At 43.5% G+C, this 18,804-nt stretch overlaps 2 pseudogenes; one reads left to right on the top strand and one right to left on the bottom strand.

Annotated features, from left to right (window-relative positions):
• The first annotated feature begins 7,206 nt into the window (after positions 1–7,206).
• On the top strand, positions 7,207–12,630 carry LOC109773241 (wall-associated receptor kinase 3-like; annotated as a pseudogene).
• Positions 12,631–14,022: 1,392 nt separating this feature from the next.
• On the bottom strand, positions 14,023–18,322 carry LOC109773242 (wall-associated receptor kinase 5-like; annotated as a pseudogene).
• Positions 18,323–18,804: the final 482 nt, after the last annotated feature.

The following is an 18,804-nucleotide window of genomic DNA, read 5'->3' as shown; positions in this document are numbered from 1 at the left end:
GCCAGCAGCCGCGCAGGCCAGGCCGCGGGCTCTGCTGCAGTTATTTTTTGTTTTTTTAGAGAATAGAAAAAATTCCAAAAAGAAAAGTTTATGTATTTTATAAAGTAAAAGTTTCTGTAGAACTAAAAAAGTTCTTGTTTTTTTATTCGGTCATAGAAAAGTTTCTGTAAAAAGTAAAAAGTTCGTGAATTTTTATTCATGATTTTCCGCTGCGTAAATAATTAATGCTCTTTTACAAAGAAAATAAAAGTTTCCATAGTATTAAGTTTTTTAAAAGCATGTTAAAGTGATTATTAAAATGAATATGATTATGTTATTTTTATGACCAACGTTGTTAATAACATGATCATGTTTTATTTAAAGGTGCATTTATTTCTAATTTTTGCCCAACGGTAATATAGATTTAATTGCATAGACAATTATATGTTTAATTTGACCAACGTTAGATTAATACATATGATTGTTATATTAATGTCACTTAAATTGTAATTTCAGGAGGCTTTCATTTGATGAGTTGCCTAAAAGAAGTTCCGACACTCAGAGGTGACAACCACACTGAGTGGAGGAAGAAAGTTGAACTGGCGTTTGTTTGTGCTGATCTTGACTGGGTTGTGGAGAAACCACAGCTGGTCAGACCCATAGAGCCAGTAAGAGAGGCTACTGATGATGATGCTGCATGGGCCAAAAAGAAAGGGGACTATGCTCCTTTGGAGCAGTCCTACCTCATAGATAATCAAAAGTGGGTCAATGCAAATAAAAAATGCATGGCTTTTATAAAGAACACCATTGAGAGCGCCATTGTGGGCTCCATTGCAGAGTGCACTTCCGCAGGGGAGTTGCTCTCAAAGATAAAGAGCCAGTTCACTGGCTCTTCAAAGATATATGCCACCCAGGTGTTAGAGCAACTGGTGACAGAAAAATACACAGGTGGTAGTCATGGCATAAGAGAGCACATCCTCAGGATGAGCAATATGGCAGCAAAGCTCAAACCCATGGATGCGGATCTGGAAATAAAACCAGCGCTCCTGGTCCACCTTGTCATGGCTTCATTGCCGAAGGAGTTTGAAGCTTTTGTTGTGAACTATAATATGTCACCTGGAACATGGGACGTAGAAAAGACAATAGCAATGTGTGTTCAAGAAGAGGAGAGACTAAAAGCCTCACATGGTGGTACACTCAACTATGTGCATGGTCACAAAAGAAAGAATTGCAATCTAAACAACAAAAGTTCTCCTTCAAAGCCACAAGGAAAAGTTTCCTATCAGCATCAGCGTCAGCAACAGCTTTTCTCAGTGGACAAAGACACTTGTCTCCACTGTAAGATGACCGGGCATTACAAGAAAGACTGTCCTGTTTGGCTAAAGTCAATCATGGCAAAAAGAGGTAACAATATAGTTTCATTTGTCAATGAATCCCTGTATGCATAGTTTTCAAAATCCACTTGGTGGATTGACTCAGGAGCAACTGTACATGTTGCAAATTCTTTACAGGGATTCCATTCGACGCGGACTACGCTAAGAAGCGAAAGACGCATTGAAGTGGCAAACGGAGTCGAAGCAGAAGTTGAAGTTGTCGGTGATATCTCCTTGGAGTTAGCTGATAGATTCAATCTTCTACTTAGAGATGTTTTATTTGTTCCATCATGTAATAGAAACTTAATAAGTGTTTCTTGCTTGGACAAAGATAATTATGAGTGTTATTTTGGACATGGCAAGTGTGCCATTTGGTTAAATAATGCTTATGTGGGTGATGCTTTACTACATGATGAGCTTTATTTGTTATCACTTCGTGAAAAAGTTTATTCCATTTGCAATGTGAAAGAACATGTTTCTGCGTCGAATAAAGAACAAAAGAAAAGGAAAAGAACATTTGACTCATCGAAATTATGGCACTGTTGCTTGGGCCATATTTCGAAGGGGAGAATAGAAAGATTAGTCAAAAGTGAAATTCTTCCTCCGTTAGAATTTTCAGACTTAGAACAATGCATAGATTGCATTAAAGGAAAGTACGTAAAACAAATCAGAAAAGGTGCAATCCATAGCACAGGCACACTAGAAATCATTCACACTGATATTTGTGGACCATTTCCGGTGAAAAGTGTGGATGGATATGACTTGTTCATAACATTCACAGATGATTACTCTCGCTATGGTTATATTTATCCAATCAAAGAAAGATCGAAAGCGTTGGATAAATTTAAAATATTCAAAGCTGAAGTTGAAAATCAGCACGATAAAAGAATAAAGATAGTAAGGTCCGACCGTGGGGGAGAGTACTACGGTCGACACACTCCACATGGCCAAGTCCCTGGACCTTTTGCGAAGTTCTTGCAGGAGACTGGCATAGTAGCCCAGTATTCAATGCTGGGCGAGCCTCAGCAAAATGGAGTAGCTGAAAGGCGCAACCGTACCCTTATGGATATGGTGCGCAACATGATGAGTTATTCCAACTTGCCATTGGGATTATGGATGGAGGCGCTTAAAACCGACATTCACATTCTCAATAGAGTACCAAGCAAGTCGGTGCCCAAAACACCGTACGAGCTATGGACAGGAAGGATGCCCTCCCTACAACACTTCAGGGTGTGGGGGTGCCCTGCTGAGGCCAAAATGTTTAATCCAAACATTGCAAAGTTAGATCCCAAAACAGTAAGTTGCCACTTCATTGGCTATCCAGACAGATCAAAAGGTTTTCGTTTCTACTGCCCTGACAGATATACAAAGTTTGTAGAAATAAGACATGCAGTCTTCTTAGAGGACGAAATGATGAGGGGGAGCTTGGTAGCTCGGAAAATTGATCTTGAGGAGAAGAGGGTGCATGCACCTAATCCGATGATTCAGGAGCCATTTTTCTCACTACCAGTTGCAACTCCACCCATGACAGCTATGGGGGAAGACCCGGAACCTGTCCGTCAGGAGCCGACTGAACCCGTTGTTGAGCATGAAAGGGAGGTGCAACAGCAAAATTTAGAAGAAGTGCCAGAAGTTGAGGCACAAAATGTGCCAGAAACTGAGGCCCTTAGAAGGTCTACAAGACCAAGAAAGTCAGCAATTTCTACTGACTTTAAAGTTTATAACACAGAAATGGTTCATATGGAAAAAGATCCCACCTCATATGAAGAAGCCATGAGAAGCCCTCATTCATCGAAGTGGATGAAGGCAATGGAAGACGAGATGAAATCAATGAGTTCCAAAGATGTTTGGGACTTAGAGGAAATTCCCAAAAGGAGCCAAAACAGTTGGCTGTAAATGGGTCTACAAAATTAAGTATGACTCTAAAGGGAATATAGAAAAGTATAAAGTACGACTCGTGGCAAAAGGATTTACACAAAGAGAAGGGATAGATTACAATGAGACATTTTCTCCAGTCTCATGTAAGGATTCCTTCAGAATCATAATGGCATTAGTTGCCCATTTTGATTTAGAGTTACATCAAATGGATGTTAAGACGGCATTTCTGAATGGTGATTTAAAAGAAAAGGTCTACATGAAACAACCCAAGGGTTTTTATCATGGAAGGAAAGGAAAATATGGGATGCCGCCTGAAGAAATCCATTTATGGATTAAGACAAGCCTCTCGGCAGTGGTATCTAAAGTTTAATCAAACGATTAAAAGTTTTGGATTTAAAGAAAATATTGAGGATAATTGCATTTATGCAATGTTTAAAAGTGGGAAATATATTTTCCTAATCTTGTATGTGGATGATATCCTGCTTGCTAGTAGTGATGTTAGTCTACTACAAGAAACAAAGAAATACTTATCCTCAAATTTTGACATAACAGATCTCGGTGAAGCATCATATGTTTTGGGCATAGAAATTCACCGAGATAGAAACAATGGAGTCTTAGGACTATCTCAGCAAGCATATTTAGAAAAGGTTCTTAAAAAGTATAATATGCATGCGAGTAAAGCCACACCTGCTCCAATAGTCAAGGGCAATAGTTTTGGGAAATTTCAATGTCCCAAGAACCAGTATGAGATCAATCAAATGAAAGCAGTACCATATGCTTCGGCAGTTGGCAGCTTACAGTATGCACAAGTGTGCACTCGCCCTGACTTAGCTTTTATCACCGGGGTACTCGGTAGATACCAAGAGAATCCAGGCCTAGAGCACTGGAAGATGGTAAAGAAAGCATTGCGTTATGCGCAAGGCACGAAGGACTACATGCTAATATATAGGAGAAGTGATTCCCTAGAGATAAAAGGGTATTCAGACGCAGATTTTGCGGGGACAGAGATGATAGAAAATCCACGTCAGGATACATATTCACCCTCGCTGGGGGAGCTATTTCGTGGAAAAGCTCCAAACAGTCGATAGTTGCATCATCCACGATGTATGCAGAATTCATAGCATGCTTCGAAGCCACGGGGCAGGCGATATGGCTAAAGAAATTTGTACCCGACTTGAAAGTGATAGATTGTATTCACAAACCACTAAAGATGTACTGTGACAACCAGCCCGCAGTATTCTATGCTCACAACAACAAGTCGAGTAATGCTGCCAAAACAATAGAGATAAGGTATTATGTTGTGAAAGATAAAATCCAGGATCAAACTATAAGTCTCGAGCATATAAGGACAAAGGATATGCTTGCAGATCCGCTAACGAAAGGCTTACCACCCAATGTGTTCAAGGAACACTTAGCCGGCGTGGGTTTAAGGGAAAGCCTTATGATTCCTGGATAGGCCCAAAAGGAACAGAATTTGTTTCTGAACATAACGTATGTTGTAGCTATATGATTCTAACGGCAATTAAGCCGTGACGATGAAACATGCTCTATGTACCAATATGCGATGAAACAAATAAACTAGAAAGTATAAGGTTAAAAGTAAAAGTTGAGATCAAGGAGGAGAATGTTAGGTTGATCTCTTTCCGTGTGGGCCCAACGGCCCACCGGGCCCCTGATCCGCGCCCTGATCGGGGGCGCCCAACCGCAATATGGTTGACGGGCCCCTGTCACGCAGCGCTACATAAAGAGGTGGGGGCCGGCGGCACGCAGTACGAGGTTCACTGCGTTGCCAGTCTCCCCACCGAAAACCCCGACCCGATCTAGGTCTAGCGCTGACAGTGACGGGAAGCTCCGCCGCCGCCACTGCCTACACATCGCCGCCACCTCCACCTTGCCCACTCTCCGCCATCGCCGTGCGCCCCAGCACTACGATGGCCTCCAGCTCGAGTTCATCTACTGCTGCACAAGGTAGGTTCACCGGATCTACTAGCCTACTCCGATCCAAAGATCTATCACATGGCACAAGCCCCCCACGGCTGCTGCTCGGTGTCGATGGCTCGCTCCGAGTCACCGACATCTCCATCATCAACGCCACAGTGACCGTCATCCACACCGGCGCCGCGAAGATCAGCGCCACCCACGGGCTCGGCGGCTTCCTCGGCCGTAGCCTCAGCGCGGGCGGGCTGCAACGAGCTCGTCGTCACGGGCTGCAACGTGGCAGCGACTCTGCGGGATAGAATCAGCAACCTTACCATCGGCGGCTGCTCCTCCTTCTGCCCCGGCGCCGGCTGGTTCGTCGGCAAGATCCCTGAGTCCGGCCACGGGAAGTACTGCTCCAGCATGTTCTGCTGCTAGGCTCCGCTCACCACCGACATCCGTAAGACAACGGCGGATGGAGGGATCCTAGGACGCGTCTCCTACGACGTGCAGCTGACATGGTTCGGACGGGACCATACGGGGGACGAGGTGGTGCCCGGGCTCGTGTTTGTCGCCGAGGAGGGGTTGTTCGACAGTACCGACTCCTTGCATGACGTCCTGCAAAGGGGAGATGGCGGCCGGCCTCGGCCGTCGGCATTTGCTTCCATGGAAGTCCCGATTGTCCTCGGGCAGGAGCTCCTCCCACATGACTTCGCTGCGGGTGAGAGCTGTCCCGTGAGTGCCCTGTTAGGAGACCGAGAGGGCCAAGGAGACAATGTAGTGTTTGTGGTTGCCGAGTAAGAGTGCCTCTAGGCAAAGCTTGTGTGCTTTTCTTGGTGTGTGTGTGTGTGTGTGTGTTGAGTCCCCTGATGTGTGTGTTCTTGTGTGAGACAAACAGAGAAAGAGTTGTGCGAGGCAGCTCGAGGTAGAAGAACAAGCGGCGCTACAAGGAGGCGGCGCCAAAAATTGGCATCAGAGCCCTGTCAATCCGAGGTGGCGCCGCCGCCGCGGCGGACTCTATGTGAGGTGAAGGTCGACGACACGAGGTCCAGGCCGTCGGTGGTGCGATGTCGTCGGTGGCTAGTTGCGGTGCGATGCAGCTAGATGGAGACGACATGGTGATCGGCGTCGTTCAAGTCAAGAGGTGGCCGTTGCGTGCGGATGGACAACACGGTGACCAACGTTTTCTGATGGCCAATTGTCCACATCATGATTGTGCGCGGCGGTCACGGCGCCGTGATGGCGTCGTACACGACAAGATAGTGCACGGTGATCGGCACTGCGACTGCGTCGTCCATGGCAAGGTGTTGCGGGTGATCTGCATGAGGATTTGACGAGTTAGCATGACAAGATTAGGGAGGTGATTGTTAGGACTAATCTTGTCATGATATATCAGCATAGTTTTATGTTTCGTTCTGCATCTAGCTTATGGTGTAGCTTGTTGTAGTTCTGCAACATGTGCGTGTGATACGTACTAAGCCGCCGAGTTTCAGCAGAGGCATGAAAGGTGAGATGCCCGCGGAGCCGTGCGATGCGGTGAGCATGGCGATATGCCGAGACAGTGTGAAGCTGCAGTGCAAGTGCTGAAGCCAATGGGTTGCACGTGAACTCGAGGAGGGTGTTAGCTGCATGCGTGGAGTAGTAGTTAGCTGCATGCACGTACTAGTCTATGACCCTAGAAAGATTCTAGGAGAAGATAAGATCATGGGTTAGTGCATGTAGTTAGTTGGTTAGTGGAGCAATTATTGTGGATACGTGGTGGCCAGGTGCGATGGTCACCATGCGTGTGTTAGTCTTGTATCTAGTATTTAAGTGACCAGATGAATGAGATAGGAGGCCGAGAGGGCCGGGGAAACAATGTAGTGTTTGTGGTTGCCAAGTAAGAGTGCCTCTGGCCAAAGCTTGTGTGCCCTTCTTGGTATATGCGCGTGTGTGTTGAGTCTTTCGCTAATGTGTGTGTTCTTGTGTCAGACAAGAGAGAGAGAGAGAAAGAGTTGTGTGAGGCAGCTCGAGATAGAAGAAAAAGCGGCGCTGCCAGGAGGCGGCGCCAGCATGCCCCATGGACATTGATAGGAGGATCTGCAAGAGCAAACATAGCATGTGCCTTGTTGGCTACAGTGGCTACCTGTGCGGCTGCGAAGACGGGTTCGATGGTACTCCTTACGTCACTGAGGGATGCCAAGGTTAGCTTTCCAGCCTTTGTAGATTTGGGGAGTTACTATTCCTGAGAAATGGTTGTTATTTCAAAGTCTTGACAAGATTATACATAATTTCTTAGACGCCAAATACATGCTGGATTAATAAAGGGTCTAGTGATTGATTGTGGCTAGCATGGAATTGCTGAGTTGGAAATACTCACACTGAAAATATAGTTTATAAATTAATTTACAAACCTAGATTTATGGCAGAGACATGAATTTAATGATAAGTGCATGCTAATTTGGTTGCCTATACATACGGATTTAGACGTGAACAAGTGTGACATATGAGGAGAGGACACCGTGTGCTTTGACGATTGCACCAATACATACGGATCACACAACTGTAGTTGTCCACGTCTCCACGAGGAAGCCATGGGGACCCAAAGAGACGCGGTGGCTGCGTCAGATCTGCCAATATAGGTGAGCAATAGTGCTAACAACCTCATTCGTTCTAGTTTTGGCATCCAATCCATGTTTCAAAACATTGTAACTAAGGAGTAAATATGTACTATTTTCAGGTTTGATCATTGGTCTGTCCCTAACTGCTGGCCCAGGCCTTCTACTTTTGGGTTTCAGCACAATCATAATAAGACGGCATCTTAGGCACCGTAAGAAGAAAATGTTGAAACGAAAGTTCTTCATCCAAAATCATGGACAACTGTTGGAGCAGCTGGTATCTTGTAGATCCGGCATTGCAGAGAAGATGATCATTCCGCTAGAAGAGCTAGAGAAGGCAACAAACAATTTTGATCAGACTCGTAAGCTCGGAGATGGTGGCCATGGTGTTGTCTACAAAGGAATGTTATCAGATTTACATGTCGTGGCCATCAAGAAGTCGAAGATTGTGGTCAGATAGAAATTCACGAGTTCATAAATGAGGTTGCCATCCTCTCACAGATCAGCCATAAGAATATTGTCAAACTTTTTGGATGTTGTCTAGAGACAGAAGTCCCCTTGCTTGCCTAGGAGTTCATTTCCAATGAAACCCTTAGTGACCACCTTCATCGAGAATCACCAAGATCAATACCATGGGAAGCGAGACAGAAGATCGCAAGCGAAGTAGGCAAAGCTATCTCTTACCTGCACTCAGTTGTAACATTTCCAATAATAAATAGAGGTATTAAACAGGGGCGGAGCCAGAATTTGAGTATAGGGGGGGGGGGGGGGGGGGGGGGGGGGGCAAGCCAAGTTGATTAAACAAAAGTGCGCACCGCGGAAAAATAAGTACCATAATACTTTAATAATGTTCCACTTCAATACAATTAAAATACGGTCTATCTAGTACATATCTATATATGTCTGAGTTATTGCACATATAAGTGGTCCGATCAAACATACAAAGGAAAAAAAACACTAATGTCTGCATAAGAAATAATCAATGTCATTGGACTTGGATGTACAAGACTTAGGCACATCTAGATGTGTACTAGTAAAATTGATTATAGTTATATTTGTATTGGATTAAATTTGCCCCTACAAATGTCAATAAGATCAAACATATTAATGATTTCATGAGTAATTAGTCTCATTAACAACATCAGTTAACCTAGTTGCCAGCAATTTCCTATCAGTGTAGATTATCTTCTAATTTCAAAGCATGTCGTCCCCACTGAACCGGGATTGATAAAAAAAATGCACATTAGACTCATTAACAAAATTACTAGGTCGAGAACTTGAAACAACATACTTTAAAAAAGAACTAATCTTTATGGTGTTTGTAGCCATTTTCTCTCCATGACTGCATCACAAATCAAACAATGAAAAAGAAATTAAAATTGAATTATCATCCTAAATCACACCATCAAAATAATTAAAATCAGATGTGCAGTTTCAACACGTACAAGATTAGAGTTGAGAGGGATTAGTAGATAGTTCTCAATAGTGCTAACCTTGGGGCTGGACCGCTAGAGAATTGACAGAATGCAGTCTGCATGATTCGCCAGTTGCGAAGCCAGTGTCGCCTGGTTTGAATCGACTTCGCGAGTAGTGAGGGCACGAGGGCAGCGGCCGCCGGCAGCGCTAATCGCCACTAGTCACAAGTTAATTACGCTGGGGGTTGGCTTGCTTTAGGGTACTACTCCCCACGGGTGGGCTTTTTTCTGGGCCTTTTCCCTAGATTTCTTCATATTTTTCGTTTGGGTTATATAAGGGGGGCCAAGTACGTATATTCCTCAGTCTAATAGCTAATTACTCGTAGCGTCTGAAGAAACTGTCGACCGTTAGGGGGGGCCCGGCCCCTGCTCAACCCCCCCCCCCCCCCCCCCCCCCCCCCCCCCCCCCCCGCGCGTTGGCTCCGCCACTGGTATTAAATCTTCCAGCATACTTGTAGATTTCACATCAAAGGTCTCAGACTTTGGTACTTCAAGGTACATACGATTGATCAGACTGAGGTAACAGCAACTACAATGCAAGGGGCTCGAGGATATTTAGATCCTATGTACTATTACACAGGACGGCTATCAGAAAAGAGTGATGTCTAGAGTTTTGGAGTGCTTCTCATTGTAACTGCTCACTAGAAAGAGGCCAAATATGTATATATCCGCAGAAGGTGAACGGCTGGTTCTACAATTTGGCGAGTTACATGCAGAAGGCAATCTAAGTGAAATATTGGATCCACAAGTTGTGGAGGAGGGAGGTAGCGAAGTGCAAGAAGTGTCTGCTCTACCCGTGTCATGCATACAAATGAGAGGGGAAGACAGACCAACCATGAGGCAAGTGGAGATGGCACTCGAAGGCCTCCAAGCAACCAATGAGGGGAGTGCGACATATGACATGAGAGCGCAATGAAATGAGGAGAACTATACTGCAGCGAGTTATCCATCAACTAGAAGAACAACAAGCTTGGAGGAAGGTAGCAGAAGACACAGTCAAGAAGAAGAGTACATGTTGTCTGCGACATACCCTCGTTAATTAAGTTTGCTTACATTTTTCTTGCGATCAAGTTACATTTGATTGAGTTAATCTAGGGTGTTGTTTGAAGGTTATTTTGGAGCATTTGTTTTAGTACGTGTCTATTATGTGTGTTTGTAAACCAAAGTAGAACATTTCCGTTGTCTTTCCTTTTTCCTGCTTATTCTGTCTACTCGAGGTGCACGCGTACTGCATTTCATGCTTGTGCATGGGAATCATTGCATGCACTTTTCAAGCGTTGGTCGAGGAAGCCAACTAGCTAGACTATCAGCAAAAGGACATCACACTTGACACTTGAATGTAAACCAATGGATATTATTTCGCACTGACACAGAGTTCTTGAACAACATTAAATAGTGTCGAGTACATTAGACGTTCCAAATATTCATGATTCCGGGACCAAAAGCAGATCGATGAGAGATATATATTAGATTAGCTAATTAATTAACTAATCTTCTAAAACTCAAAAGTGCTGCACAGCAGGCGTACGCGTTTGGTGAGATGTGAACCCAACAAAAAGAAGTATTATTAATTGCTGTTGCATCCAGCTGCATTGATTCAAAGAAGTGGATCCCGGCCGATCTAGTCGCACGGGCATCTTCACTCCCTACATACACCCACATATATAGAAAGATATGACATAGCCTATGGAGATATTGTTGTTGCTACAAGTAATATTAAAAGCAGAGACTAATTAGTGTACACTGGTTGAAGCAACAAGTAGCAAACAAAGCCTGAGTCTGAGCCAAGGAACCAAAGGAACACTATGGCTCTTCAGTAACTGAACGCAGATCAATTAGAGAAAATCAACCATATGTTAAAGTCACGGCACATGCTTGAGGAAAACTACCAAGGACACCAAGCGGACATTAGGAACTCTTCTTCCATGCTATACTGCCTCGTCGACTCTTTGTTGCTACTTCATGGTCATTAGTTGGTAGCGACATTTTTGCAGTTTCATTCTTCTCACATATATCAATCACTGCACAATCCATGTCATATTGCATGGGTGAATAGTTGTTTTCCAGTGTCAACTCCACTTGACGCATGGTTGAACGATCCTCTCCTCTTAGTTTACGCATGCTACGGCAAGTATGGCTATTTCATTAACATCCTTTCCTCCTTCTTCCATAACTTATGGATCTAGTATCTCCAATAGATTTCCTTTGCAAACAAGGAAGCGAAGTGTGCAACAAGGCCATCTCCTAAAGACACATATGAAAATGCCTTCTTTCTTTCCTACGAGTTCATTTCCAATGGAACCCTTAGTGACCACCTTCATCGAGAATCGCCAGGATCAATACCATGGGGAGCCTGACTAAAGATAGCAAGTGAAGTAGGCAAAGCTATCTCTTACCTGAACTCAGTTGTAACATTTCCAACATACTACTAGATGATGCCTTCACATCAAAGGTCTCAGACTTTGGTACCTCAAGGTACATACCAATTGATCAGACAGAGGTAACAGCAACAGCAGTGCAAGGGACTAGAGGATATTTAGATCCTATGTACTACTAGTAAGGTACACGTGCATTGCACGCATGAGATTTGGCAACCAAATTATGAATAAATACCACACTATAGCATGTAAGCTTTGAGTCATATATGCATGATGTAGATGTTCGTTTGTATTCTTATAGTTCATCTTCAAAATCAATTAGTTTTTTATAAAAAAATAATCTATTTAAGATTCATGGAATTGTGCGTTGTAAAGCATAAAGTAAAAACAAATAATGGCAATTCATCTAGAAAAAAAAGTTTGAGCAATTATGATACGGAAGATTCTGGAACAAAGGAGAAGTGCTTGTGTTTTGAGGTTTGTGCATTATGCTTAAGTTCAAGCATAGAGTCCTCTAGATTGTACATGTGGCAGAATCTGGTGGATGTAGATGATATCCAACGGCCAAAAGTGCTCGGATTTGCCATCTCTGCACCGTTGGATTGGCTTCACCCAACGACCATCTTTCAAAGTTATTCGCACACTATATAAGGGAATAGATTCCACAGGACGGCTATCAGAAAAGAGCGATGTTTACAGTTTTGGAGTGCTTCTCATTGAATTGCTCACTAGAAAGAGGCCAAACATGTATAAATCCTCAGAAGGTGCAGGGCTGGTTCTTAAGTTTGGTGAATTACATGCAGAAGGCAATCTAAGTGAATAACTAGATCCACAATTGATGGAGGTACAAGAAATGTATGCTCTAGCTGCATCATGCATAAAAATGAGAGAAGAAGAGAGACCACCCATGAGGCAAGTTGAGATGACACTCAAAGGCCTCCAAGCAACCAATAAGGAGAGTGCCACATATGACCTGCGAGCGCAACGAAATGGGGAGAACTATGCTGCACGGAGTTATCCATCAACTAGCTAGAAGAACTACAAGCTTGGAGGAAGGTAGCAGAAGTTACAGTCAAGAAGAAGAGTTCATATTGTCTGCGACATACCCTCGTTAAGCTCGTTTACATATTTTTTAGCGATCAAGTTACATTGATTGAGTTAATCTAGGGTGTTTTCCGAATGTTATTTCAGACCATTTGTTTTAGTACGTGTCAAATGTGTATTTGTGAACTTACTAAAATAGTTGCGTTGTCTTCCCGATTTCCTGCTTGTTTTGTCTGAACGAGGTGCACGCGTATTCCTTTCCACGCTTGTGCGTGGGCATCTCTGCATGAACTTTCCCAGCGTTGGTCGAGGAAGCCAGGTAGCTAGATGTTGTTTCACAATATATTGTATCAGCAAAAGGACACCACACCTGACACCTGTATGTAAAGCTAGGTCGAAAGGATATTATTTCGCACTGACACAACACAGAGCTGTTCAACAAAATTAAATAGTGCCGGTCACACTAGACGTTCGAAATATTCCATGATTCCGGGACAAAAGGCAGGCCAATTTGAAATATATAGTAGAGTAACTACAGGTCTATAAAGAAATATAAGATTGTTTAGATCACTACTTTAGCCCTCCTTTGGTTCATATGAATTTTATAGAAATTGTAAAGGATAGAAACTTTGTAGGAAAAACTCCTGTCCTTTGGTTTGTAGGAATGAATTCTTATTCCTATGTGATTAGGATTTAGTCCTTCACATTGCAAAGAAAAAAAATTAGCCTAGACTCACGAAATTTTTTCTATCTTATGCATCAAATGACATGTCTTTCTTTATAGGAATTGAGGTGCATGCCATCTCACTTCCTGTGATTTTTCTATTCCTATACTATTCCTATCCTATAAACCAAAGAAGGCCTTAGAGATCTAAATGCTCTTATATTTCTTTACGGAGGGAGTAATTAATTATCTAGCTTCTAAAACTCGTAAGTGTTGCACGTACAACAGGCGTACGTGTTTGGTGAGATGTGAACTCAGAAATAAAAATAGTATTTTTTAGTTCAGAAATAAGAATAGTACTGTTGCTGTTGCATCCAGTTGCATTGCTCCAAAAAAGCTGATCCCGGCCGATCTAGTTACACGGGAATCTTGGCTCTCTATTAAATATATATTGTTGAGATCTGGACCTAAAGCATGTGCTAGCAACATACACACGCATACACCAACATAAAGAGAAAGATATGAGATAGCCTATGGACATATTGTTGTTTTGCTACAAATAATATTCGAAGCAGAGAAAAGTTAGTGTACACTGATTGAAGCAACAACTAGCAAACAAAGCCCAAGTCCGAGCCACACCAAAGGACACTGTTGCTTCAGTAATTGAACGCAGGTAAATGACAGATAGTTAACCATGTTACACATGCTCGAGCAAAACTACCGAGGACACCTCGCGGACATTAGGAACTCTTCTTCCATGCTATACTGTCTCGTCGACCCTTCGCTGTTGCTTCTTCCGTCATTAGTTGGTAAGGACATTTTTCCAGTTCTATTCTTCTCGGATATATCAACCACCGCACCATCCATGACATATCGCATGGGTGAATGGAAGTTTTCCAGTGTCAACTCCACTTGACGCATGGTTGGACGATCCTCTCCTCTTAGTTTTACGCATGCTACGGCAAGTATAGCTACTTCATTAACTACCTTTCCTCCTTCTTCCATAACCTGTGGATCTAGTATCTCCAACAGATTGCCTTTTGCAAACAAGGAAACAAAGTGTACAACAAGGCCATCTCCTTCTAAAGACACATGAAAATGGCTTCTTTCTTGTCAACAACTCTATTAGCATGACTCCAAAGCTATAAACATCACTTTTCTCGGTAAGCCGCCCGGTGTAGAAGTACATAGGATCTAAATATCCAACTGTACCTTGCACCATTGTTGTTAAACCCGATTTCTCTACAGAAATATACCTTGAAGCTCCAAAATCTGCTACCTTTTATGTTAGAGTATCATCCAATAGTATATTAACAGACTTGATGTCTCTATGGATGATAGGTACCGAAGCTGTTGAGTGAAGATATGCGAGAGATCTGGCTGTTTCAACTGCTATCCGCAGCCTATTTTCCCATGGCAATGATCTTGGTCCTTCAATATGAAGATGGTCATAAAGGGTTCCGTTGGATATGAACTCATATATCAACATCGGCACTTCAGTTTCAAGACAACAACCATAGAGTTTTACGACATTTCGGTGATTGATCTGTGATAGTATAGCAACCTCATTAATGAACTCATCAATCTCCTTTTGAACTACCTTCTTTGGTTTCTTGATGGCGACAACATGGAGGTCTGATAAAATCCCCTTATAGACAGTACCATGCCCTCCACCACCAAGCTCACGAGATTTATCAAAATTATTTGTTGCCTTCTCTAGCTCTTCCAAGGTTATGATCATTTTTTCTGCAATATCAGCTCTCTGAGGCACCAATTGTTGCAGTAGTTGCCCACGATTCTGCTCGAAGAACTTGTGTTTCAACATTTGCGCCCTTCGACATTTCAATTTGGAGAAAATGAATAATCCAGCGAAAACCATAAGTATGAGAGCCATCCCACTGGCAACTCCTACAATGACACTTGTACCTGAAAATATACATACGCATATTAGTATTACCATGGCAGAATAATGCCTTGGATATACACCCCATGTGCTAAGAAATGAAAGAAAATATAAAAAATATGAAGCATTTTAATTATGAGAATGCAAATACACCATACTGTTGTGAGATGCTCCCTCCGTCTAGAATTACTTGTTGTGGAAATGGATTTATCTAGACAGTATTTTAGTTCTAGATACATCCATTTTTATCCATTTCTATGACAAGTTATTCAGGACGAAGGGAGTAGTATCTTTTTGGAATGACCATTATTGAAATGCCGGCTGTTGTTGTCGTTATTTGAAAAGGCAAAACTAAGGAAATCCTCCTGAAGTTGCAGAGAGTTGCTCACCTTTAAAGGACTTGCGGCCACCTGCAGTGTACATGCAAAAGGAAACAAAAATAAATTCAGTAAGTAGTAGTGACGAATACGTGCACAGTACCAGTATATATGCATATGGACAAAGTATCAATGTGCTAGATGTTAACCTGTGCATCCATCGACCATGTGCGGGTTACCGCTGTAGCCATCGCTACACTGGCATGAGTAGCCTCTTGTCCCTAGATTGCAGTAACTGTTCTTGCTCTTGCAGATGTTGCCTGCCACTTCCATAGGACAACTCGTACAATTTGATCTCTTCAAGTTTTCTGCTTTGGGCAATGCTGAATCCAAGATCTCCCACTGTAGAACAATAGGAACCACCTTCCTTGCCGAGTCACTCGAGAGCATTGTGAGATTGAACCATCCCTCCTCCGCTATCAGCGCATAGGAGGACATGGTTTTTAAGTCCAATGTGTTGCTCTCGTCAAGCCACTCGAGCCACAGCATTTTGGGCATACCATGCGACGACATGGAGATACGCGACTGGCAACAACCCATGCCGTAGCAGTACTTGTTTTCTCCTCCAGTGCTCACGTTAGTGGCGCCGCCTGTGTCGTTGAAGGAGCAAAATGAGGAGCACCCGCTAATGATGCCCGGGTTGGCATCATCCCCGGCGGTCCGCTTTGCCTTCACATTGCACCCTGTTAGGATGAGCTCATTGCAGGTGGATAGTGAGTACGGTGTCTCTCTATTTGCCGTGAAAACTTCATCAAAACTGAAGCCGCCATCATGTTTGGTGGTGACACTAACAAGGGCACCGGTGCCAACGATGCGCACCGTGGTGTTTTGAAGGGAGATGTCGACGACTCGAAAGGCGCCATAGTCATCGAGAAGAAGACGTGGGGGCTCGTTGTTGCTCATTGTATAGTCGCAGGTGAGGTTGAAGCCTGGCCAGTAGTAGGATGGCCCAAAGCCAAACGGGTACGGCACCTGCACGTCTCCGCAGGACCTATTGCAGCTACCTACAGGTGCAACAAGTGAAGAAGGTGGGCTGGAATAAAGTACGTGCATACATAATTACGTGCTTGGCCGCAACTTGGCTTCATTAATCTCAAAGGTAAAATCATATCTCCCGGAGTTGTATATTGATCCATGCTCACCTGTGGCAGGAGTGATGCATCCACCAGTTGCGTTGTCACGATGTGTCCCTGATGGACAACCGCACTCGTACGATCCTTCCATATTGACACATGCACCCAGACATCGACTGCCTGGCTCTTCACACTCGTTGATACTATCTACACCATGAAATATCACCGACGAAGCAGTACAAGAAAAATTAAGTATTAGTTTCTCAAAAAAAGAAGAATAATTAAGTATTATGTTCTCAAAACGAGAAAAAAATGAAAAGGGTATGGCTAGGTCTTAGATGACTAACCAAGTCTCAGTCAAGTGACAGTATATAAAAAGAAAAAAGAAAAATATGCACGGATCTCCATGCAAGATCAAATGAATATAGCACATCGTCTGAGACAAAATTGGAATGAAAAAAATTAATGCTACACCAAGTAGGTTTTTTCTTTTGCTGGAAGATATTGTACTAACTTACTATAATTTTTATCAAATTTGGTTTGATTTTATAAAGTTCAACTTGGCAAAACTTTATAAAATTTGGGTTAGGGCAAAAATAATATGCAGAGTAAATGAAAAATAGAGGGGCTACCAACTTATACTATACAGAAAGTTTTAGACAACATTACTACTCTACAACACATAAATAGCACTCCCTTTGTAAACTAATATAAGGCATATATTAGATTATAGATGGAGTATATTGTATATAACACAGTACACATATATGGACCGAGTATATAGAACAAAATTGATAAGTTTATCCGAATGATAGTACAAATAATATGCAAAATGGCAGAAGCTAGCTACTACTACCTCCGTTGCATATTAGTTGACGATGCTCAAACGGATGTATATATAGGGAGTAGTAGTCACCTAATTAAGTGGGTGATTGACATGATATACAGTATGCCGTATGCGAAAGGTGAGTGAATGACATGATACAGAAAGTCTTAGACAACATTACTACTCTAAAACACATAAATATTACATCCTATACAACAGTGTACACATGAACGGAGTATAGAGAACAAAATTGATGAGTTTTTCCGAATGATAGTACAAATAGTATGCAATGGCTCTAGCTAGCTAGCTAGCTAGTACCTCTGTTCCATATTAGTTGACACGCAAAACGGATGTATATATACAGGGAGTAGTAGCCACCTAATGAAGTGTTTGCATGACATGATACGAATGCAAAATAATGCATTAATTGCTAGTAGAAAGCGAAGGAAAAACCTTGGCATCCGCCGGGGAGGTAGGGGTTGCCGTCATAACCCTCGTCGCAGATGCATCTATAGCCGCTTGCACCTTTAATGCACGAGGCGTGGTTGCTTCTGCACACGGTACCGGCAGCTTCGGCGGGGCATTCCAAGGAGCTCGTGTTGCGGTCAGGCTCCGCACTATGGACGGCGACCTCCCAGTCAAGCAACACTGGAACCGCCACCGAGGGTGGCGTTCCCTTCCATAGCAGATCGTAGGAGAAACGCTTCTGCTCGAACCACCCATTCATGGAGACGTACACGCGGGGTGGCCACCGTCGGTCGGCCGTGCCATTCCAGCCAAGCCACCGGAGCTCCACGCCGTACGAGCCGCTGTGTGGGAGCTTCCCGGCTTGCCGCATCTGGTCTCGCAGCCCCGCATCCCGATCGCCTGTGGAGCTGTTGCGGCTCCGACGATGAATGAGACCACCGTCGGCAGCAGCAGAAAAAGCGCGCTGCTGCCGCGGAGATCGAAATGGTGGCTGTCGTGTGCACCATTGCTAGACGGACGGAGCTCAATTTGCAGCCCTGCCTATCGCTGCTGATGTACGGAGTATAGGCGCAGGCGGCCGTCGGTGTTCAGATCTGACCTACCGCTAGCGAGCAGAGTACCGCTACACTACTAAATAAATCCTTCTGATGGAGATTTACACCGACGAATTAGTAGTTTATTAGCAAGAAGGAGCCAGGATTGCATGTGGAGCTCAGTCGCACTAGTACACCGGCTCCATCGGTCGGATTACCAGTAGTGATGATGATGTCGGCACATAATCTGACCAAAAACATGGTCAACGCTTGTCATGAGTCTGCTAGAGGTGCCTTTTCCCGCCTAGAGGAACTACTC

Source organism: Aegilops tauschii, chromosome 5 (genome assembly GCF_002575655.3).
Source record: "Aegilops tauschii subsp. strangulata cultivar AL8/78 chromosome 5, Aet v6.0, whole genome shotgun sequence".
Taxonomy (NCBI): domain Eukaryota; kingdom Viridiplantae; phylum Streptophyta; class Magnoliopsida; order Poales; family Poaceae; genus Aegilops; species Aegilops tauschii.
The sequence above is the reverse complement of the archived record's forward strand: the minus strand, read 5'-3'. Positions and strand labels throughout refer to the sequence as shown.